The sequence below is a fragment of the Pseudophryne corroboree genome, chromosome 10 (genome assembly GCF_028390025.1).
Source record: "Pseudophryne corroboree isolate aPseCor3 chromosome 10, aPseCor3.hap2, whole genome shotgun sequence".
Classification (NCBI taxonomy): Eukaryota; Metazoa; Chordata; class Amphibia; order Anura; family Myobatrachidae; genus Pseudophryne; species Pseudophryne corroboree.
The window spans coordinates 366,653,581-366,679,232 of NC_086453.1; the positions used below are offsets into that span (position 1 = coordinate 366,653,581).

Sequence of the window (25,652 nt, forward strand, 5' to 3'; positions counted from 1 at the left end):
CCGGGATCCTGATACCATCCTGATAACTTTATATATCCATCCAAGCTCAGCTCAGAATCTGGAATAACCCAATAAAATAGTACAGTGTCACTTAACTGATGATTTATTTTGCCAAAAATTGCTCTGAAATTGTCGGGTTTTTTATGAGTGAATTAGGTGAAGAACATGAATTTAACCCTATCCCAAATGATTTTAGTTAAAAAAAAAAAGAAAACATTTTTTTTTATTTAAAAATAAATAAATTTCCCAAACATCGAAACATCAATCAGGAACATTACGACCATTGGAACATCAGGAACATCGTGACCATCGCGGTTTTCATTTTGAAAGCTGGGACAGCCTCCAGGTATACAGGTTGGGTTTGGGAGTGGCTTGGGAGGGATAATTTACACTCCCCTGTGGCTGCCATTGTCTGCAGCTTCTGGAGGAGGGGTTTCCTGCCGTGCTGACTGATCAGCAGTGACCGGCAGCACGGCAATCAGTGGGGGAGAGTGCAGGGAGGCAGAGGGACCTTCCGATCCCTCTGACAGCAGCAGCGGAGGGAAGTTTCTCTTCCCTGCTGCTGCTAACACTCTCTATCTGACTGGTCGCTTCCTGTGCGACCAGGTCAGATAGAGCACTTACAGGCATGGTCGCATCTGATGTCACCATGCCAGGCAAGTGGTTAAAGAGGGAACAGAGGTAAGCGGCTGGTGGTCACGCTGCACAGATAAGATATAAGTAAGGAATTTACATGGTCTAGTCCCATTATAATGACAACCAGCTAATAGCCATGGTACAGTAGCTGCTTTAGACATGTCTGGAAACCCCCCAGATTCATTTTGATGGTGGGCTGCTCCACTGTATTGTGTCGTTCTGCCCACATGCACCTTCACAGCGGACGTTCACCTCTCACATCAATGGCATGTGCTGCTATAAATTTTCCTCATCGGTTAATTGCAATGGTGCCATTTGTCCAGTCACAATACACCTTCACCACAGCAGCATGTGAACATTTCACAACCTGCACTGTTTCAGAAAGACTGCCCCTCCCTTGTACTGAAAGCTGATAATCATCCCTTTTTGCAACTCCGATAAGTCGCCCCTTTTACCCAGGACAGCAATGAGTGATATGTGCAGATGGCCTATTAAACACCTTATATACGCACTAAGCGAGTGCACAACACATGACATACTTCATGGGCTACGCACTGCTGACGTCAAATGTAGGAGGTGGTCACAGTAATGTGACTTCAGAGTGTGTGTGTGTATTTGTATGTGTATATATATACCAGGGGGGGAAATGTGTTGGACCATGTCTATTGTAATATCAAGGATGCTTATGCGACTTTTAGATATCCTAATATTGGTCATTCTGATCATATGTCCCTATTTTTGGTCCCAGGTTACAAAACCGTAGTTCAACGGTCTAGGCCGACCAGTACTAATATTACAGTCTGGCCTGAGGGGGCAATGCAGAAACTTCAGGATGCTTTGGAATTTACTGATTGGGGGTTGTTCATTGAAGAATCATTGGGGGACGACAATAATGTGAATGTGGACTCCCTGACCTCCATGGTCCTTGGTTATGTATGCTGTTGTATAGAGAGTGTAACAATTAAAAAGTGTGTTCCAGCTTTTGAAAATGATAAACCATGGATAAATGGTACGGTTCGAATCTTATTAAGTGAGAGAGACAAAGCTTTTAGATCTGGTGACCAAAATGCTTTCAGGGCTGCCCGACAAAAATAAAAAAAGGGTATAATAGAGGCAAAGAGGGCCTTTTCTGCTAAACTTGAAAGCAAGTTTAAAAATGATAAAGATGCAAAAAGCTTGTGGAAAGGCATCCAAGACATTTCTGACTACAAAGTTAATAAGAATCTCTCTCATAAAGAGGCTGATAGTTCCCTAGGGGAGACGTTAAACATATTTTACTCTCGTTTTGATAGCATGGCTGTTTCCCCTGTAGACTGGGATGGGAATCTGGAGAACGCGGAGCCCCTGGTACTGGATGGATTGTCTGTTAGACGGTGCTTTGCCAGCTCTAAATCAGGTAAGGCCCCCGGCCCAGATAGGATCCCGGGAAATGTAATTAAGACATGTTCTGAGCAGTTGGCTGGGATCTTTACTATGATTTTTAACCTTTCCCTTGCCACTTGTCATGTGCCTAAGTGTTTTAAGTCATCTATTATTGTCCCGGTTCCCAAAAATGGTAAGGCCTGTGAGCCAAACGATTACCGACAAATTGCTCTGACATCTCTTATAATGAAGGCCTTTGAAAGATTGGTTATGGGACACATAAAGAAAAATATCCCAGCTAATCTGGATCCTTTTCAGTTTGCATATAAAGCAAATAGGTCGACGGATAACGCTGCTATCACTTCGGTTCATCGTGTGGCTACCCATCTAGAATCCACATGTTCTTCTGCGAGAATTTTGTTCGTGGACTACAGTTCAGCGTTTAATACCGTAATCCCAACATCGTTAGTGTCTAAACTATCTCAGTTGGGATTAAATAATTTTGTATGTAGATGGATCTTGGATTTTTTGACAAACAGGTCCCAATCTGTTAGATTGCACAATTCTCTGTCTAGGGAGCTTGTAATTAGTACGGGGGGGGGGGGGGCCTCAGGGTTGCGTACTGAGTCCCCTGTTGTACTCCCTGTGTACCTATGATTGCATTTCTAAATCGGAGTCAGTTCACATTATTACATTTGCCGATGATATTGCAGTTGTAGGTTTAATTAGTAAGGACGATGAGTCAGAATATAGATCTGAGGTCGCTAGGTTAGAAGCTTGGAGTCAAACTAATCATTTAATCCTAAATGTAAAAAAAACGAAAGAAATGATTGTAGATTTTAGGAAGTCGCATAAGCAGCCCTTTTGCCCTATAGTTGTAAATAACCAGGAAGTGGAGACAGTTGAGTCTTTTAAATTCCTGGGTATTAACATCTCTAATGATTTGTCCTGGGGCACTCATACACGATGTGTTGTTAAAAAAGCTCAACAACGCCTGTTTTTACTAAGGAAAATGCGTATGGCGGGAATACGTAAAGAGATTTTAGTAAATTTTTATTCGGCCATCTTAGAGAGTGTCCTTACATACGGGATTATGGTATGGTTTGGTAACTGTACTGCCGTAGAACGTAAGTCCCTTCAGAGAGTGGTTAAAACTGCGAGCAGGGTTATTGGAGTTAGTTTGCCCTGTATTCAGGATATATATGAAAAGAGGCTCCTCGCTAAGGTGAGAAGTATTTTGGGAGATCTATCTCATCCTAATGTGGGGATGTTTTCTGTGTTGCCATCTAATAGGCGTTATCGTTCTATTCTTTGTCGGACTAACCGGTTAAGGGGTAGTTTTTTCCCAACAGCAGTAAACATGTTAAACCGGACAAAACCGAGATAAATTGATAATTGAGAATGTCTTGGTTTCAGGAGTGCTCTTTCTGTTCTCATGGTCTCTGTATATGCTTGCTTTTAGTTTCGTTGATTGTTCATGTATTTTTTTTCTTGAACTATTGATGACAATAAAGTATTATTTATATATATATATATATATATATATATATAAACAATAGGCAAGAACCCACAGCACTCATACATCCGCGGTGCCAGTGGTATTGTGACCACACTATTTAAATAAAAAATCATACAAATTCAGCACTCACCTAATATTAACACTTCAAACTGTAATTCATCTGAATTCAGGGAATGTTAGTTCCAAAATATTGCAATAGTTTGTTAAGCTGACCAGCCCCTTCACTGGCACCGCGGATGTATGAGTGCTGTGGGTTCTTGCCTATTGTTTATATAAAATTTTTGTGGTCACACTCTTTCTTGCACCCCTATTGTCCATATGTAAATTAAATGTTAAGAAATTCCCCAGGTGTTTTTACTGATATGCTTGGGTGTGGTTCCTGTCTCTTTAAAAGAGTGGGACAGGGCCTAAACACATGATATAAGCATGCAGTGCATTTAAAATCCAAAAGATGCCTGTGAGCATTGCTCAGATTTGTGTAAGTCAGTGTAGGGACTGACCAAATGGGAAGGCCGTGAAGGGGCTGGTCAGCTTAACAAACTATTGCAATATTTTGGAACTAACATTCCCTGAATTCAGATGAATTACAGTTTGAAGTGTTAATATTAGGTGAGTGCTGAATTTGTATGATTTTTATATATATATATATATATATATATATATATATATATATAATATGTTTCAACCAGGCAAAGGTATGCTGGGCAAAACATTTAATCCCCTTTCACCCCCTTAGGAGCCAAGTATAGTGGGTGGCTGCAATTCTGTTTACATTCACTAGGACCCAGTTACAGGGCCCAACGCATGCACGGGCTACGCAGCCGCGTAGAGCACCAGGCATTAGAGGACGCTGCTGCAGACAGAGTCAAAGGGACTTCACTCTCTACAGTGACGTGGCTGCCTGCCCTGGACACCGCTCCTCTGCTTCACTGCGTCCTCCAGGCTCCCAGCCCTCCCCCAATAGCAGGAAACTGAGATTTAAAGAGCCATCCTGCAGGTTAGCTCTGCTGCAGTATGCAATGTTCAGGTACAGAATTGTGGCACAGCACACAGAAATCTGCATTGCACTACTGGGTAATAAATCCCAGGAGACTCTGCAGAGGGCTCAGAGGATCATGTGCTGGTCTCTGATTACAAGAGAGCCATCACATGCTCCGCTGACCCATGGAGATGATCAGCAGCGGGAGCAGCTTCATGGGAGTCAGAGTCCTCACTTCCCAGCAGGCACACAAACAGCCTCCATTGCAGCTTCTACCACACCAGTGACCAGCACCCTGCAGGCAGAGGCACCCACCCACACTGGGAGCAGCTTGTGTGAGGTGGAGCTGAGGAAAAGTTGCCAACCAGAGCCAGGAGATCCTCAGCCTAATGCCTGCTGCATCAGTTCCCCTGCCTATGACAGACATGAAGATTCACCTCACACAGGTAGGTGGGAGCAGAAAGGAATATAGCTTATAAAGACAGGGGAGAAGCAGGTTAAAAGGAACAAGGAGTGAGCTTCAGTTACAGATAGATGATGTAGCCACTGCCTCAGTCACCAACTGCACCCTGTCACCCTGCCTTAGTCACCCACTATCTCCCTGTCACCCTGCCACAGTGACCCATTATCTCCCTGTCACCCTGCCTCAGTTACCCACTATCTCCTTGTCACCCTGCCTCAGTTACCAACCATCTCCGTCACCCTGCCACAGTTACCCACTATCTCCCTGTCACCCTGCCTCAGTTACCCACTATCTCCCTGTCATATCCCTGCCTCAGTCACCCAACTATCCCCCTGCCTCAGTTACCCACTATCTCCCTGTCACCCCTACTTCACCAGTCACCCCCTAACTCCCTGTCACGCCTGACTCACCAATTAACTATTATCTCCCTGTCACCCACTATCACCCTGTACCATGGGGAGTACAATTGTTTAGCCACACCCCTTTATTGTAAGACCACATCCCTTTTGTGGCACGCCTTTATAAAGTTTATACCATCAAGTGGCACCAAAATAGATTTTTGCTTACTAAAAAAAATAAGCTTGGGCCGGCCCTGCCCAGTTATATATATATATATATATATATATTCATCAGTAACCAGGATATCAGTGTTATCACATGATGGTTTATCAGCCTCAGTGTGATCATCTACTGAAACAATAAATCATACAAAAAAAAATTTCAAATTTATATTTAAGGAATTTCATTTAAATATTTCTAGCGCAAACACATATTGTATACAGATATTGGTCCTGTCATTGTGAAAAGAAAATTAAAAGCCATAGTTATTTGTTTGAAAAATAATTGAAGTTTGAACAGTGAAAATAGAATACTAGGAAAGTGTAGAGAAAAGAAGACTCTTTTGTGGGCGCACTCTTTAACTTGAAATGAATATAGAAATTAGTCTAAATAGATTAAAATTCAAATTTTAATGATTCAAAAAAATTAAGATAATAAGTGGTTCATAAAGAAAATAATAGTCAAAACGATAATACATTCAAATAGCACAGAGTGCTGATACAGGATAGAAGCTAAATTCTGGCTGACGGAAGAAATTCTGAGTGTTTATGAACAATATAGTTTGAATTTTAGGACGGTACGTTCTACTGATAAACACAACACTGTAATATGTTCCTTGTAAGAGTATAATTAATACAAATAAAGCAGTCTGGACGCTGGTTATACTTATGAATAGTATAAGGGTGGAAAATAAGATGGCAGTGTGAATCTTCTGTCAGTGTTAGACACTGTATGGGCTAAACCAATAAGCTCTACTAAACTGAGTATTCCTCAATGGTCACCCACTTGAGTACTGACCCAGCCCAACACTGATTAGCTTCCGAGATCAGACGGCTTCGGGCGTTTCCAGTGTGGTATGATAGTAGAGGAAATGAAGAATAATTGGAAGCTCTGGAATCACTGATGAGAGTTCACGAAATTACATAGTTATTAAGATAGATATCAGAGATGGAGGGAACCAGATGGATCTGCTGCCAATGTTAGACAGGGACGTGGCCCTGAATCAATGGTGAGAGTCCACGAAGTACAGAAAAGAAGGAAATGAGAGAACAGTACTTGTAATTTTGACAGTATTGTAATTTGGACAGTATTGGAATAAATAGTAGCATCAATTATTGTAAATGGCTGGATTCTAATGATATCGTAATCAGAAATTAACAAGACAAAAAAATGTCTGAGATGAAGAAACAAAGAAATGAAAGAATGAAAAGGGATAACAAAATAATCACCCTACTATATTAAAGTATCCAACTGCAGGATGTTGATATTGAAGGAAACAAAAATGGATAACACAAAGACTGTAGCAAAATTACAATGGTATGTCCTGACTTGGGGTTTAGATTGAGTAATTCCCAATATCATAATACATGTACAGTAAATCGTAATATAGAATATAGATATTAATGTAGTTGAGAATGCTGGAACAAAACCAGCTAATAATCTGCACACCGCAAGTGTGACCTTTTTCAAACATAAATTAATACTAATAAAATGTATAGTGATGGCGGGCCATTAGCTGCTGATATGCATTTTGTAATAAAAAGATATAAGGTGAAAAAGAGAAAAAGGAGCTGATATTACCGCACTCGGTATTAAGCCATCTCGTTATTGCGAGTGCCCCTGGCTTGGTATAGCCCCTGATGGCTCGATTGATGAGAGAGGGGACGCGCCGGGCGCCGCCGGCCTGACGGTGATGCTGGCGAGTGCGGGAAGCCGTCCACTGCAGGTGCCACTGGCTTGGTGGAGCCCCTGATGGCTCGATTGGTGAGGGAGGGGACGCGCCGGGCGCCGCCGGCCTGACGGTGATGCTGGCGGGTGCGGGAAGCCGTCCACTGCTTCGACGGGGACGGGAAAGTCAGAGGAGGTGCTAAGCGCATACAGGTGCTGATGAACCTCCGTTGCTGCAGTCAGACAGATGAAAAAAAGGGGGGTGATGTCGGAAAACGCGTTTCACCCGTCCACCGGGCTTGATCAATTCCTGGTGAGGGCTGGAACCCAGCGGTGCTTTTAAAAGCAGGTTAATCTGGATCATCCAATCAGGCGGACATGTGTTTATCCATTAATTTAGCTGCTAGGATCATGTGACTTGTGTCGTCCGGACAGATTGCAATAGTACTGGATCAATTGTTGATTGCCAGGAGACTCCATTATACATGTGAACAAAATAAAATGGAAAAAAGGGGGCATTATAAAACACAACCAAAGTAATGAGCTTAGACACTTTGATATATAAATTGTAGATAATGATCGAAGAAATGCAAACTAAATTAAATGTAGGTAATTGCAGGTGATTGCTTTGACCGTGCAAATGTAAAAGCACAAATAAATCCTAAAAAGCGTGAAGGATGCTGTTTGTTGAAAAAATAGGTTTGTGGACACAATTCACGGATGGTATCACCTAATTATGAGAAGTCCTGGTACATTAAAAGGATTAATTAGTGGCCTAATTTCCAGCTGTGAATTATCTCATTAAGGCTGGGTAATATAGCTGTTATCAGCTGATACTGAGACCGTTTTAATAACATTTAATTGATCCTATAGAATTCTTTTCTCTACACTTTCCTATGTTCTTATACTGACTCAGGGTGCACCACCAAGTAATATTATAATTAGAAAACATTGTTTTCTTGTAATCATTTGACTTTGGTTTTATAATATCATTTGCTTATACTTACCATATCCTGTGCGGTATTCCCTCCCTCTCTTGTAAAATAGAATGCTAATAATAGTTTTATGCCAACCGGGATATAAATGTAAAAAAGAGTGGAAGCAGGTGGGGAATCCAAAAAGAAAAAGGGAAAAAGTGAAGGAAGATGAAAAAGGAAAGTAGGGAGTGTGGCCTAGGAGGAGAAGGAGCCGGTCGCATGGTGGCCGAGCTCCAGGGGCGGATTGGGAACAAAAAGCGGCCCTGGAAAAATTTGAACTAGTGGCCCCACATGGGCAGCACCAGAGGTGGAAGGTCTAGCAATGGGCCATGGCAGCAGCACCCTCCCCCCAAGACTTTCCAGATAGTGGGCATGTCCAGCATCAAGGTGGAAGTTAAAAAGAAATAAAATTAAATATTATGAGCACATTACATGATACACCTTCAGAATTTAGGAAACTATATCATTGTTTAGAAATATATATTTTCTTGCTTATTACACCAACCGTATCCCAATCACTATTCACTCTTATCTTATTTGTCAGCCAAGCAGGCAGACAAAGCATACACTAGATCATCTGCAATCACAGGCTAAGTGGCAAAGTAATTTTCATATATGCAAATTATTTAGCATCTTATTCATTATGTCTATAAAAAGGAACACATGTCCACGGGTGCGTCGGCTCACCGGGAATCTTCCCTGTTAACCCTATGGCCAATCCGCCTCTGCCGAGCTCCCATTTATGCACCCACTCCAGTGCCTTTAAACCCTCCTTACCCTGCTTTCCGGAGTCCCCTCGAGCACCCCTGCTGCCTGGGATACCAGAGGTCTGGTTACAGAGACGGGAGGCCACCTACTGTGCCTTTACAGGTTGCGGCCTACCTTCATGCCTGAATCCATGGCCTCAAGTACACCGGCATGCCCACCGCAGAAGGCCCATTGGTGTGGAAGTCCCTGCTGAGGCTGCTATTAAGAAGCCTGTCACCTGACCCTATGGCCACACTGCTGGTCAGTCTGCCTCCCCCTCTCTCCATGCCTGGGGTCCATTCTCTACCTGAATAAATGTGGGTCAGCCCAGAAATCGCTGCCTCACACCTACCTGTCTGGGACAAGCTGTGCAGCTCTCCCTATGCTGGCCGGTGCCCTGACACCAGCTCACCACTCTGTTATGAACTCCCCTGGGTAACAAAGAAACCATAATTGACTGGTGATGGTGGTGAACACAAAATTAAGTTTATTACAGGTAATCACAAGAAACAGGGATGTGCAGATAAACCAGTGATATGAAATAATGTTTGACAAAGATGGTCACAGGAGCAGGGATACCTGAAATACAGATGCTGAAAATGTAAATGAATCACTGATAGATCAGGTAACTGGTATGAATTATAATCAAACTAAAGTCCAGAATTACAGCAGAATGCAAGCAATCTTGTAAGTGCAGGGATGACACATACTGATAAACAGGAGTCCTGAAGTGAATGAATAGCAAACAAATGACCAGAAATAATAACAGAGGGATAACCTGAACTGGTGAAGAAGTTATTTAAGAGTAGCAGACATGTGGCTGATACTGGAGTCCAAAAGAATCACAAAATACAAGAACGAGACTGGAAACATGAAAATGGTATCCACAGGACTAACACAGGCATCCAGATATCGGGCAGACAACATTAATGAAGCAGAACTGAATGCTGGGCCCAGGGGGATTAAATAGGCCAGGAACCAGGTGTTTTCCATGCTGGTAATTAAATCAGAATACCTGATACCTGACCACAAGACAGGACTGCAGTGTCTTAGGCAGAATCCAGAACTGCGGCACACAAATAAGGTCCCTGATGACCCCTAGGGGAACATAATGCTGGGGAACAAAGCAAAATAACAGACAGAAAATATAACATAATGCCCCCCTTTTGGAAGGCGGATTTCAGACGCCTTAAGGATTATCTTTTCTTTTTCCTTTTAACTTTTCCATTAGAGAAGGAACATAGGGGGTCATTCTGACCCGTTCGCTCGCTGCATTTTCACGCAGCAGAGCAAACGGGACCCTGCTGCGCATGCGCTGGCGCCTTTATGCGCCTGTGCATGCGGGACACCGATGACCGTAGCACGGCAGCGATAGCCTCTGCCTGATTGACAGGAAGAGGCGATCAATATGCTGGAGGGGGCGTAACGGCGGCGTGTGGCCACCGCTTCATAGGCACGGTCCGGCCAATGCAGGTGTGGCCGGACCAAACGGGGGCGGGCCGCATCGGCTGCATGCTGTCATATGCAGCTGCTGCGGGCCAGGGAGCGAGGAGTAGCTCCTGGCCAGCTCGCTATAGCTGCGCTGGCAGGGAGTTACTCCTGAAGTGCAAAGGCATTGCACAGCCACTGTGCGATGCCTTTGTACTTCTGCGAGGGGGGCCGGACTGACTTGCGGGGTGGACTAGCCCCGTGCTGGGCGTCCCCCGACTTGTAAGGAAAGTTGATCGTAGCTGTGCAAAATTTTGCACAGCTACAATCAACTCGGAATGACCCCCCATAGTGAGGTCTTAAAACACTCTGCAGAAAAGAAAAAATCACCCCGTATAGCCAGGACATCTGATGGACTGAACCTCCTAACTACTGCCTTGTAGAAAGCGGACAAATCCTGCAAAGTGTAGTCTTTAGAGTCCAGCAAAAACGTGCCCACATCAAGGCCTCTCCTTTGAAACCCATCAACAAACTGGCAATAATATCTGAGTTGGTAGTGTCTGTGTGGGTAGTATCAATTGAATCCAGATGATGGAGGACAAATTACTTAAACTGGGATATATCTCCATCAAAAAATACACACTGGTTATTACGAAAAGGATCCTCAAAAGCCGATGCAATATCAGACAAAGGCGGACATCGGCTGAAACTCTGGCACGGCAAGGCTAAGAGACCCCTCAGGCTTGGCAGACCTCAGAGACCCCTCAGGCACAGCAGAGCTCAGAGACCCCTCAGGCACGGCAGTGCTCAGAGACCACTCAGGCACAGCAGAGCTTAGAGAAACCTCAGGCATGGCACAGTTTAAAGACCCCTCAGGCATGGCAGAGCTCAAAGACACCTCAGGCACAGCAAAGCTCAAAGACCCCTCAGGCATGGCGCAGCTCAAAGACCCCTCAGGTATGGCACAGCTCGAAGACCCCTCAGGCATGGCAAGACGAACACATTGCAGGTAAACTGTTTACTGTACGCAGACCCAATGAAGTGACTATTTTTTAAAGGGACCTATCTGTGCGATATGTTACCAACCGGTAAACTGTCGCTATACTCCTGCACATTTGTTTCAATACGCATAGCAGTGGACAGCCAGGGGAGCACTGGTTGGTCATTTATTTTATCAAACAGCGCAAAAGTTACTTTTTTGACTCTTACAGGCTTGCACCTGACAGTACCCTACTCCCAAAGACTATAATAACATTTTTAAACTTGAATTCAAAAGGTATTTATCACCAAATAAACAGTCGCAAAATTTTAACAGCGTTGTTTGCGGTCAATATTGCATATACATTATATTTTTCATGTGTAAAAATTAAAAAATATATGGATGTGCTGGCTCATTTCAGTGTTGATAAAAAAATGTAATGATCATTTCATTTCAAATTTGTAAGACGCCTTCCAAGAACCCATTGTTTGAGTCATTATATTGATAAATATATACAGGCTTGTGTAACTTGTAACCAACGTTGTGTTTGAAACATTTTATGTACAATGCGTCATAACTATGATGATTTTCTAATAAACAACTGTTATGATGCATTGTATATAAAATGTTTCAAACACAACATTGTGTTTGAAGCATTTTATGTAAAATGCGGCATTGTTTGTGTAACTTGTAATCAACGTTGTGTTTGAAGCATTTTATGTACAATGCGTCATAACTATGATGATTTTCTAATAAACAACTTTGTTTATTAAACTTTATATTGTGTGATTGTGTTTCTTCCATGTACGACAATTAGAATCAAAGAACAAAACAGTGTTTTATAAATCATAAGCATATTTTATTGATATATTCAAATTCTAGTTAAAGAAATACAGTTGTTACATCACGGTAAAGCTTTACATTTAAAACATTACATAAAGTATTCTTGACGCAATACAAGTTAAACATTGTGGTTCAAAACATCCACACAAAATACAATGTATAAAAATAGAATAAATTAGTTATATGTTATAGTTTCAGCTACTGTGATTCCTGAAATAGATTTACGGATCTTATCCTCGTAAGTAACTTAAAACATTCAGACAACTTTTTTAAGGGTTTGTATTGGGGTGTCTGCTTTTACAGCTCCAACTGGATCAATGTAGCTCTTTGCTTTTAAACGCTGTAGCTGCAATCTATTTGCGGCATTGCCAACAACTGTAAATGGTATATTCAGTTCAGCTACTACACATGTATGTTTATATATGTTTATAATTTGACCCATGCACAAGGTAGTCTGTACTGCAGCCTAAAGTTTGCATTCACCACTTGATTTTAGTGAAAACATGGATTCTTTCTTGAAAGTTTTGACTGGATGACCTCGCTCAGTCAGGCTAGCATAGATTTTTATCCACTGATTTGGAACAAAGGGTGGTTATTTCTCCCTGTGTAACCTGAGTGCACTCACTTCACCATTCCTAGGAATTCTGTTTCACCATCAGTAACATGTTAAAGACTATGGGGGTAATTCCAAGTTGATCGCAGCAGGAAATTTTTTAGCAGTTGGGCAAAACCATGTGCACTGCAGGGGAGGCAGATATAACATGTGCAGAGAAAGTTAGATTTGGGTGGGTTATTTTGTTTCTGTGCAGGGTAAATACTGGCTGCTTAATTTTTACACTGCAATTTAGATTTCACTTTGAACACACCACACCCAAATCTAACTCTCTCTGCATATGTTATATCTGCTTCCCCTTCAGTGCACATGGTTTTGCCCAACTGCTAAAAAATGTCCTGCTGCGATCAACTTGGAATTACCCCCTATGTAAATGATTATGAGCTTAGTTTTAAAAAAAACTTACAGAGGGGCTCGGCCTGGCTGCTGCTGAGAGAGGATATGCAGATAAGGAGATCCTAAGATTTCAGCTCCTTTATCCCTGCACACCTCTAAATTTCTAGCCTCTTTTGCTCCCTATCCTCCACATACCCTCAGGCAGCTAACAGGGATGATTAGTCCGTGGAATTGGGGAGTGTTTGTGGCCTACTTACGAGCCGAAGCTGGGGACCAAACTGCATGGACGATCTGGGCCAGACTTCTGGGATAAGGGTGGCTGTACCGCGTCACCTCCAGCATGCTAAAACTGTTTGCTGCTACCCCTGTAGTGTTCCCAGTGGCCTCCTGAGTCTATGCCCCCTGCTTCCTACCTCCATGGCTGCTCACAGGCTGGGAGTGCTGTGTGTAGTGCTCTGCCTGGAGAAGAGCTGGCAGCAAGCAGCAGCCAAATTGGATTCCTGTACAGCAGTGTGTATCTCATCCCCTGAGCCTCAGCCCTAGGCATGATGGGGACAAAGGGTCTCCTCTATGATGCTGCTCCTCCTGTCCATTCCTCCACACTACAGTCAATATCAGCTGGAGTTGACCCTGGATTTTTGGGCTCTCTTATTCCATTGCAAGGTGCCAGTTTGATAATTTCATCTGTTCTATGTGCACCCAGCCTGCTGGTTTCATTAGTGCTGTCTATCTCATGTGCTCATATTTGGATGTGCACCTGATGTAATCTGTCCTCTCCATGCACCCACCCGGGGTTTTCGTGTATAAATCTTAGTTTCTATTGAAATCAACATACCTTTGTGTCTGCTGGACTCCTGATATATTAATACCTTATCTTCCTGCATATTTGCATTGATATTATAATTCATTTGGAAATGCATACTAAGAATCTTAAAGGGTCAGTACCTCCACCGGTATCCTTTCCTACCCAAAAACTCACCCTTGCATCCTCTTCATCGGCATGAGATAATGCTCCATCTGGTAGGTCTGAACCCAGTGGTGGCTGGTATAGCCCCTCCTCTAGCAGTCCCTGGTGTGGATCCCAATTCGAAGGAGCCTCTTATGGTAAAGATACTGTGCCACGTCCTAGCAGCCTTTAATCTGAGCTTACTCAAGATCTCTTTGCCGCTGTTCGTGAGATTAAAGTGGAGCTAACTTCTATGGTGGACCGAACAAACCACTTGGAGTGTAAAATTGAGGAGCTGGTGGCCTCTCATAATGAGCTTATTTCGGCTCACAACTCACAGCATGCCGAAATGGAGGAGTTTAAAGACAAAATGGCCAATATGGAGGACTGGTCTAGGAGGAATAATATTAAAATCCATGGGATCCCGGAATCAGTGTCGAATTTGGATCTGCTGGACCATGCAATGTCTTTATTCCATAAACTGCTGCTGAAGGTGGAGGACAAGGATCTGCACATTGACCAAATTCATTGGCTCCCCAGACCCCGGTCGGTTTCCTCCTCATACTCCTGGGATGCGCGCCTTTGCATCTACTTCTACACCATTAAAGAGCAAATCCTCCATGCTGCGAGATCTACTTCCGACTCTTATGATCTGTGAGGTCTACAATTATTTCCGGACTTTTCTGCATTGACTATCATCAAAATAAGGCATTTAGCTCCTATGACGGCAGTATTATCTTCTCAAGAAATCAGATATAGATGGAATTTTCTGGTGAAATTGCTGATCACCTACTAGAACTCCTCTTATGTGGTATCCAACTTGAATTCGGGAGTCCAATTGCTTGATGACTGGGATATACCAGTCACACAACCTTCTACATCCAAGAAGCAGACTTTGCATTCAATTGAATAGTCAACTACTTGAATTTATACCTCACTTATGTTTTGATCTGTTTTTTTATATTTTTTCTGTTTTCAACTGATTTTTAAGCAATACCAGAGTTTTGCTCCTGATATGGGAGTTTCTTTGCTGCATTTATGTACACTGTTGGTTCCTTTATTTGCTATATAAGTGACCGTTTGTATATATGTATGTTTTCTCCCTGATATACCCCTTTAATTGTGTATTGACAGAGGAAGATTGAGGTATATTGTGGGCAATATTTGTGTTTGTAGTCCAGTTCTACCCTCAATGTAGCTTTTTGATAGGGTATATTTCTGCACTTAACATGTATGTGCAGTACGGCAGCTCATAACCGGCAATTCCCTGTATGAGGGTTCTAATATTGAATTTTTCTTAAAATTTCTTAGTTTGGTACTTGAAAGGAATTACTTTATTTTTAATGATGAATTATTTTTACAGAGGCAAGGTTGTGCGATGGGTGCGTGTGTCGCACCAACCAATGCCAAAGCCTTCATGTTTTCTGTAGAGGACAGACTGTTTTTTGGGAAAAATTATGCTGAATTTATTCCCCTCTATACTAGATTCATTAATGATGTCTTCTTTCTGTGGTTGGGGACTCAGGAGATGCTTCATAACACGATGAGGGATATAAATTCCTCTGATCGGAACATTAAATTTACGTATGACACTCAGAAAGAAAAGATACACTTCCTAGATGTAGAGGTGAAAATCAGAGATTCTAGATGTGTTACATCAATTTATCAGAAACCGACTGACTGCAATAATCTGTTGCAAGCGGCCAGTCATCACCCTGAGTCTCTTAAGAGGGGGCTTCCATACTCCCAGTTCTTCCGGGTGCACCGCATTTGCAGTGACACTGCGGATGAAGCTGTGGAGATGGATGCCATGACGAAAAAGTTCTTAGAGAGGGGTTATCACAGTAAAGATCTGCAAATAGCTAGATCTAAAGCGTTAGCGGCCCCTAAAGTCACAACATATAAAAATGTTGGGGTGAATAAAGCAGACACATCTATCATTTGGGTGAATAATTATACAGTTGCAACAAAAAAATTAGTCTCTACTGCCAAGAATATCTGTCCAGTAATTCAGTTTGACCCTGATCTACCTGATTTGCCTAAACTTAAACTACTTCCCTGTTACACTAGGGGTAGAAATATCAGGGACTATGCTGTCCATGCTGATATTTCTGAAGTATCAAAGAGTGGCACTGAGCACTTTATGACCAGGAAACCAGGCAATTATAAATGCCTTGGATGTACAACCTGCTCCTATTTGGAGACTGGGGACTACATTGTTCATCCTCATACGGGCAGGAAGATCAAATTGAGGCATGTACTCACCTGTTCCAGCAGATATGTTGTTTATTGCATTAAATGTCCCTGCAGTTTATACTATTAGGAAAGACAGTATGCTAGTTTAAGGAACGGATGGCGCAGCACCGCAGTGCCATCAAACAATCTTTGGAGGGCAAGACTGGTGACCAGCCAGTCGCTAAGCATTTTAAGGCTATAGGGCATACATTATCATCCATGCGCTATAAAATACTTGACCATGTTAAGGAAGACAGGAGGGGTGGTGACAGAGCCAGAGCACTTTTACAATGTGAAACGAAATGGATCCACCTCTTAAATACGATTACCCCGCATGGTCTTAATGAAATGCTCTCCTTAAATTGTTTCCTGTAATTATTGATGACACTTGACTGTAAACATTATGCTTATTTATTTCTGATATTACATGCCTGTAACCGCTATGATATACTTTGTGTATAGTTTCCATGGTGATAGACTTCACGTTGTATTGTATCCCTGCTTCCGCCCGGCGCCGTCTGACTGTGATGATGTCAGCGGAAACACAGGGGGAGCCATGCACCGAACACACGCTCACATTTGCACTATGGTATAAAGGTAAGCTTTTATGATTTGTACGGATTGTTACCTGACAAAGGATAATAAATCCAAAATGTTGTAAGCAGACTTGGGGGTCCCCGGTCTTCTGTGAGTGAGTCCGTGAGTGCCGCCTGTATTTCTCTTTGATTATATATATATATATATTGGTGCCCCGGGTGGTGAAGCTATTGCCACTACCCTCATTTTTTTCCCCTACCACACTCCTTTTCCCTGTGGTAGTGATGCGGTACTGATTTCCTGGGTCCTTTTGTTTTTTTATTCCTTGTCCTGTGCTTTCCTTCCCTGTGTTTTGTCCTCCCCACCTCTATGGATTGGTTTTTGTTATCCTACTTTTACTTTTTGAATGGTATGAGTTTACTCCTTAAATGTTAAAGGATTGAATTCTCCTCATAAAGGTAGGTTAGTCCTGACTTCCAGCATAGGGCTACGGTAGTGGCGTTGCAGGAAACCCATTTGTCAGGATTGGGCCCCCAGACTCTGAAAGGATTTTTTGCAAATGGCCCTTTTTAAATGAAATGCAGTAGTCATCCTCTTCCGAAATTCAGTTTATTTTTAATTGAAATTCCATACAGCAGATTAGTATGGTCATTACCTTATATTAACTGGAGTACTGGAGGATAGGCCAGCTAACTAAAGTTTGCTCTGCTGTCATGTGTGGAAAGTCAAACCCCCTAGACTGGCACACTCTGGGCTGATCCTTCCCCACAGAAATGGAGGCTTGGCTCTGCTGGATCTTCTTTTATATCAGGAGGATTGTGTGCTAGCACAACTTAAATATTAGTTGAATGGACCTTCTCTTGTCAGCTGGGTAGCTATTGAGAGAGCAGGGTGCTTGGCTCTTCCCCTAGCAGACCTTTTCAAAATACCATCAAGCTTAAGACCTTCATCATTGACACTTCTCCTGTATGTAAAATTATCCCTAAGGGTTTGGGATAAATTGATAGGCCGCCTACCTGGGCATTTATATCCATACTCAGCTTTATCAATATGCTCTGTAGCAAAATTAATCCCCAACCTGATACATTTTCAAGTTCAGTTACTGCCTTCTGAGATACTTTTAATCCATTTGGTTTTGTAGCTGCCACCTAGTGGCTATGAGTAAATCTACTAAACTGACTGCTTCAGCTTCTTGCACATGTTCCTGCTCAAGGAAAGCAGGGGAGTCTACACTACTTAAGTACTACCCTGAAATACCATCTTCCATAACCCCTGCTCATTTAATCCCTGCCACGGTTTTACCACCCAATTCCACAATGACACTTACGTATGAGGATATTGTACGTGCCATAATGGACACTGTTGCTCCTATCATGGAAGCACAAGGAAACAAATACTCTGCAGCTATGAAAGATCTGAAGGAACACCTAGACTTCACAGATATTTAAGTTGTGAGTAATCAAACGGAAATCAAAGAACATGAGCAAGCTTTATATAATATGCAAAAGGAGCTTGCCAAAATTCAGGACATTAACCACTAACTCCTAAACAAAGTAGATGACCTGGAGAATGGCTCGGAACGTAATATCCTTCACATAGTGGGGATCCCGGAAATTCTCAAGAGCCCCGATTTGTCTGACTTGATTAGTAAAGACTTTTTGCAGCTTCTGGATTTATCCTTGGATCTTCCCAATTTTGCTGTTGAAAGAGCGCATTGATTGGGTCCTCTTCATGATTCTCGGAAACCACATACGGTTACCTTTCGTGGCTTAAACTCAGCACATAAGTCCGCCATCTGGGCCAGAGCTTGAAAGAAAGGAAAACTCAAATGGCAACAACATCACCTCATGTTATTTCAGGATTATTCTGCTGAGGTTTCCCAGGCTCGGAAGGACATGACCCCAGTATGCTCTAAATTATTCCCAGCACAGCAGAAATTTGCACTACTCTTTCCAGAAAGGCTCAGGATATTTAATGATTCTGGTTTCAAGGTCTTTACATCACCATCCGATGCAATGGCTTATTTGGAGGAAGATTTGCCAACTTGGTCAGTTTCACCCAAGTAACCTGCTTTGAAACCCTCTGCTCTTATGAATGTCTTACTGATGACAAAAATTGTCCTTTGCTCCTGCATCTGTTGTTTTTTTTTGGGGGGGTCTTACACTCCTGTTCATGTTCAAATCCTGGCCTGCATACTTTTTTTTTCTTTCAAATTCATGCACATTCTTCTATAAATATACTGTATTGTGCCCATTGGGTTTTCACATAAGTGAATGTATAGTTACCAGTTATTTTACTATTCTTGGTTCAAGTACTCTCTTTACCATAGCCTGATGAGGGATTTGCCCTCCAAACCTTTATATGATGTTCTACATGTTGGTTACCAATAAAAGCTTCCTTTCAATAATTTGTTTTATTTTATTACTGCAAACCGGGTTGAGAAATTTTCTATTCTCTACACTTTTCCCACCTTTCCCTTCACACCCAAGAACAGTGCTAAAACCCTTTATTCTTGCATATAAATTATTCTCATACTCATTAGCTATTGAACCGTAAAATGTTTAATGATGATACATGTTAATGTTTTTGTGCTTTTTGGATTTCTTTGGGGCCTGACCACTCTGGAACTGTTTATAGTCTCATACAATATCCCTTATTACTGAGCTAAAGATTTATTCCTGAAATGTCCAGGGAATAAAATCTCCAGCGAAATGACGTAAAATCATTTCATACCTTCACTTACATAAAGCTTATATCTCATTTTTACAAAATACTCACCTCACTGATCTTGAGCATGATAAGCTTTCTATGTTAGGTCAGAAAATGTGGCATATGCTTCTTTTAATTCCAAATCGAGGGGAGTAGCCAAATTGGTGAAAAAAGGTATCCCTTCTACAATTATCCATGAACAGTTGGACCCCGACGGTCGTTATATTATGTTGGTGGCTCAAATCTTTGGCACGCAATATGTACTCTGTAATGAACAGTATATGCCCCCACCATGTATAACAAAACTTTTTATACTTTCTTGAGTAATCTTCTATGTTCCTACTTAGATTCCAATGTAATTTTGGTTGGCGATTTCAATATCATAGACTAACCTTTCATGGATCGTATAAGTGTGAATGTCACCTCCCATCATCCTAGAAAGTATAGTATTCAATATCTTATTCGCAGCTTTAATTTAGTGGACATATGGAGACTCCAACACCCGACAGACAAAGAATTTATGTTTTATTCTTCCCCCCACTCAATTTTTACTAACATAGATTATTTTTTGCCCTCAGCAACTCTGTCCTCTAAAATTGCTAAATCCAATATTAACACTTTGGTATTGACAGACCATGCCCTTGTATAGTTCTTGCTTCATACCTGGATTCCCTCTGGTGGACACAGAATCTGGCACTTTCCCTCTGGTATGACCTCTTCTCATAAATTTTGGGATACTCTACAATCAGCCTGGAATGACTATCAGTTTGCTAAAGCGCAACACCAACAAGATCCCATTCTTTACTGGCAGACAGCGAAGGTGGTTTTAAGGGTAGACTGCTATCATTTATGTCTCACCATAATAAGCGCAACTCGGAAAAAATTGACAGTTGCGCAGCTGGATCTTACTCAGGCTTATGAGGATATGAAGCATATACCATGCCCTGCCAATAATACTAAATTTAAAGAATGTAAAGTGGTCTTGGATACATTGATCCAACAAACTGGAGATAGGCACATTGATAATAACAAAATTCAATTTCATATACATGAAAATAAAAACAGTAATCTCCTCTGTAACCTTTTAAAGGGGAGAACGGTCCAGTTCTGCTATTCTCACCTTGAAAGATAATATGGGGGTTGTTGATACTTCAGGCCCAGGTATAATAAAAATATTGCATGATTTTTATTCCAACGTATACTCACAGGAACCTATTCATTTGACTCAAAAACAGAACTTTTGGGATACACTCACACATCCTCATATTCAGGAAGAACAGTCTTCTTCCCTGGTAGATCCAATCTTGGATACTGAAGTCCTCGCAGTCATTAAGGGTCTTCAACCCAGAAAATAACCTGGCCCCGATGGATTCACTGCAGAATTTTACAAATCCCTTTAGGACTATTTAGTTCCCCCTCTCTCTTCTTTTTATAATTCTCTCTTGTCAGGTGAAACCCCTTCCACTTTACTTCAATGATGCCATTTATTTATTTATTTAAAAAACCAGGCAAAGATTCATTGCTGCCTTCATCGTATCATCCAATTTCATTATTAAATCTTGATTATAAAATGTTGACCAAAATAATAGCAAATAGACTGAAATATATTTTACCATCGGTGGTACACTATGACAAGACTGGATTCATCTGGGAATGGAGTGCTGTTTCCAATATATGCAAAGTGTTAGCACTATTGCAACATTTATATGATTTACATCAAGACAATCTCCACAAACTTATTTATTTAGATGCAGAAAAGGCCTTCAACCTCGTGGTCTGGGATCAATTATATGAAACCCTACATAGATTCGTATTTCCTTCTAAAGTCATAGAACTAATACGTACTTTAAATTTTGCCTACTCTTCCAAAATTTTGGCCAATAATTACCTTTCTGATTCTATACCTATTCAGAGAGGCACTAGGCAGGGTTGCCCACTTTCTCCTCTCATCTTTGCTTTAGTTCTCGAACCCCTAGCGTTAGCTCTGCATGCATACCCGCATTTGTATGGTATCCACATAGGCCCAATAGAACTTAAAATCTCACTATTCGCTGATTATTATTTATCTCACGTCCCTTGGAGTTGATTCCTACCATTTTACAATTGATAACAACCTTTAATTATTTTGCAGGTTACAAAATTAACACATCAAAATCTAAAGTTTTACCTCTCACCAGACTGGACCTGGTCTCTCAATGTCTCCCCGTCCATGCTAATTTTCCAATCATATCCTCGAAAATGAAATATTTTGGGATTTATATCACCCCTACGATTTCCAAAATATATGAGGTTAATTATCCCCCTATCATTACTAAATTTATTCAGAAAATCCAACAATGGATGTCACTCCCACTGTCACTTTTGGGCAGGATTGCAGTGATAAAAAGTGTCCTTTTTCCAATACTGACTTATCCACTTCAGATGATTCCAATCTTCGTAAGTCCGATTCAGAGAAATGTATGGCAGCATTTTGCCGATTTGTCTGGCATAACAAGAAACCATGCATTACAGTACATCGCCTGTGCCAGCCAAAACAAAAGGGTGGACTGGGTCTGCCTGATAATTTTACATACTTTTGCGAAGCAGCATTTAGATACATGGCAGATTGGTGTTTAGGTCATTCTCAGTTCACTAATAAATTACTGGAGGAGGCTTTGTTTGCCCCCTACGTGCCTGCGGCCCTATTGCATTTAAAACATTCCCAACTGCTGGAGGGGCTCCTCCAGAATTTATATTTTTATTGGAACATACAGGGCATGGTCTGTCATCCATAAGAGGTTCCAGACAGATTCTTCCACTTCTAAGTTTATTCTGTTATGGGGCAATCCAGATTTTTCCCCATCTGTCCATTTAATTTTACAACATCTGGAAACAAAAAGGACTGGCTTCTATACAAAATGTATTTGATCTGGGTGACAATTTATTTTCCTTTCAACAACTAAAAGACATTTACAGTATAATATCCCTAATTCTCATTTCTTTGGTTACTTACAAGTCCGACATTATATCCACAGTAAAGTAAAACCAGGACACTACGACCAGTTGTTACATAGGGTCTCTCCCTCTCCTTTGAATTCCCTGTTTCACTTATCTATGCAAGTCAAATTCAGAATCAGATACTTATACAATGATTTGTTACCCTCCGATGTAGATAGACTGTGTAGTAAAGTCTGGTCTTGCTGGAAACATGATTTTCTGGATTTCCCTTCTATGACGGATGTATTTAAACAATTCCCCTATGTTATGAAATGGTTGAAGTTGGCCAAAATTCAGGAAATCCATATTATTTTTTTGAACAGAGCATATGTCTCTCATGCCCAATGGGCCCGGTTTTCTAATTCGACATCAGCTACTTGCCCTAAATGTCCTACCTCATCAGCCACTTACAAACACAACATATGGCAATGCCCTAAAATTACATGATTTTGGTGCAAAGTACATAATTTCATCCAAACAATCCTAGGCTGTAACCTCCCGTTCTCTTGGAAACATTTGTTGTTGGCTGACTTCACTCTATGGACTTCCCTAATTGTTCGAAAAGAAATGTTACCATTTCTGTCTACACTTACTACTTTGGCCATACTTCTACTTTTGAGACAATGGCTAGACAAACTAGCTCCTACTGTCAATTTGTTGAAAAGCGAATTATTGACGTACTTATATAATCATAGGCAGTCAGCTTGTTATGATATTGAAAAAGGCATGGTGAAATTCTATGCGGAATGGGGTCCATATCTAGCTTATTTACCTGAAGATACTGTTGCTCCCATTATGAAGATATTTGAAAATACTAAGTGGTCTCTCTTCAGAAATGTGTCCTAATATTTTTATATCTTGCATGCTGAGACCGCTATTTTCACTGTTTAAGCTCTGACCCCCCCCCCCTGTTTTTCCCCCCTCCGTTCCCTACAAAAAAGAGATGTGATAAGAACAAGCAGATAAAATATCAGATGTCATATAAAACACATCGATTACAAGTAACATGGACATTTTTAATTTTTCAAAACTTTGGGGATGGGGAAACATCCCCAAAGTTTTGAAAAATTTAAAAATGCCATGTTACTTGTAATTGATGTGTTTTATTTGACATCTTAAATTCTATCTGCCTGAATGAATTTCAATAAAAATTGTTGGAAAAAAAATTGCTGATAAAAAAAAACTTACAGGAGAATTCAATTAACTGTGGTAACTTACCATGGCTAACGGATCCCTCGGATGTTATCCAAGTAGCCACTAAAGCCAGCGTTATCTGGATTTTTTTTCACCTGACTGGAGGCAGGCAAAGAAAATCCCTGAGAACTGACCTGAGAAAAACCCTAAAAGCAGACTTGAGAAAAACCTTTAGAACTGAACCATTTTCACAATCGACCCTATGAAAATTCATAGATCTATCAACTTATCCCAAATCCACGTGTTTTTGCAAGAAAATGGGTCAGTTTTCATATAACAAAAACAGGGCTTAAACTGAGTTGCCCAATAAAGTCCAACGGGCAATAATTGTGGTTAAAGCCCATTTTTTTGTGTCAATAATTAACGGGCACAATTAAATTCCCAACTTAAACTGTGCCAGTAAATTTCCTAATGGATTACATACAGTACATGTGGTAAATTACAGTCCCATGTCTCTTTGGACAGTACTAATTCCAGCTGCCTAGCAGGGTGGGTCCTATTAGAAAGATGTGGGGTCTTGCTGTAAATTTATGTTGGCTGGAAGAATCGGGGAGTTACTTAGAAGAATCAAACTTCTACAGTAATTTAATAACATTTCATTCGAAAATGTTATAAGGTTACATTAAAGTAAATCACAAAGGGGGGTCATTCCGAGTTGTTCGCTCGTTGCAGAATTTTCGCAACGGAGCGATTGATGTGAAAATGCGCATAGTATGCAGTGCGCATGCGCTAAGTAATCTAGCTCAAAACTCAGTAGATTTACTCACGTCCGAACAAAGAATTTTCATTGTTGAAGTGATCGGAGTGTGATTGACAGGAAGTAGGTGTTTCTGGGCGGAAACTGACCATTTCCTGGGAGTGTGTGGAAAAACGCAGGCGTGCCAGGATAAAATGCGGGAGTGTCTGGAGAAACGGGGGAGTGGCTGTCCGAACGCAGGGCGTGTTTGTGACGTCAAACCAGGAACGAAACGGGCTGAGCTGATCGCAGTGTAGGATTAAGCCTCGAGCTACTCAGAAACTGCTAAGAATTTTCTATTCGCAATTCTGCTAATCTTTCGTACGCAATTCTGCTAAGCAAAGATACACTCCCAGAGGGCGGCGGCCTAGCGTGTGCAATGCTGCTAAAATCTGCTAGCAAGCGAACAACTCGGAATGACCCCCAAAGTCTCTTGTTCTCTGTGACATGGGGGGTCATTCCGAGTTGTTCGCTCGCAAGCTGCTTTTAGCAGCTTTGCACACGCTAAACCGCCGCCTACTGGGAGTGAATCTTAGCTTCTTAAAATTGCGAACGAAAGATTCTCAATGTTGCGCTAAGACATCTCTGTGCAGTTTCTGAGTAACTCGAAACTTACTCGGCATCTGCGATCAGTTCAGTGCTTGTCGTTCCTGGTTTGACGTCACAAACACACCCAGCGTTCGCCCAGACACTCCTCCGTTTCTCCAGCCACTCCCGCGTTTTTCCCAGAAACGGTAGCGTTTTTTCACACATACCCATAAAACGGCCAGTTTCCGCCCAGAAACACCCACCTCCTGTCAATCACATTATGATCACCAGAACGAAGAAAAAGCCGTGAGTAAAATTCCTAACTGCATAGCAAATTTACTTGGCGCAGTCGCAGTGCGAACATTGCGCATGCGCACTAAGCGGAAAATCGCTGCGATGCGAAGAAATTTACCGAGCGAACAACTCGGAATGACCCCCATAAATCCTCATCTATTCCTTGTCTCTATGGGTCTTATTCAGACCTGATCGCTGCAGTGCGTGTTCGCTCAGCAGCTGATCAAGCCTGAACTGTGCATGCGCCAGCGCATGGCAGAGAGCTGACGGCTGTTGGAGCCCAGCAATGGCCTCTGCCTGATTGACAGGCAGAGACAGTCACTGGGTGGGATGATGGTGTTATGCTGTCATTTAGGGGGTGTGGTCCATTCCAATGCAGTTGTGGCTGG

At 41.7% G+C, this 25,652-nt stretch overlaps 1 pseudogene; it reads right to left on the minus strand.

The window, feature by feature from the left end:
* Window positions 1-6,266: 6,266 nt before the first annotated feature.
* Window positions 6,267-6,385, minus strand: LOC134968144 (5S ribosomal RNA; annotated as a pseudogene).
* Window positions 6,386-25,652: the final 19,267 nt, after the last annotated feature.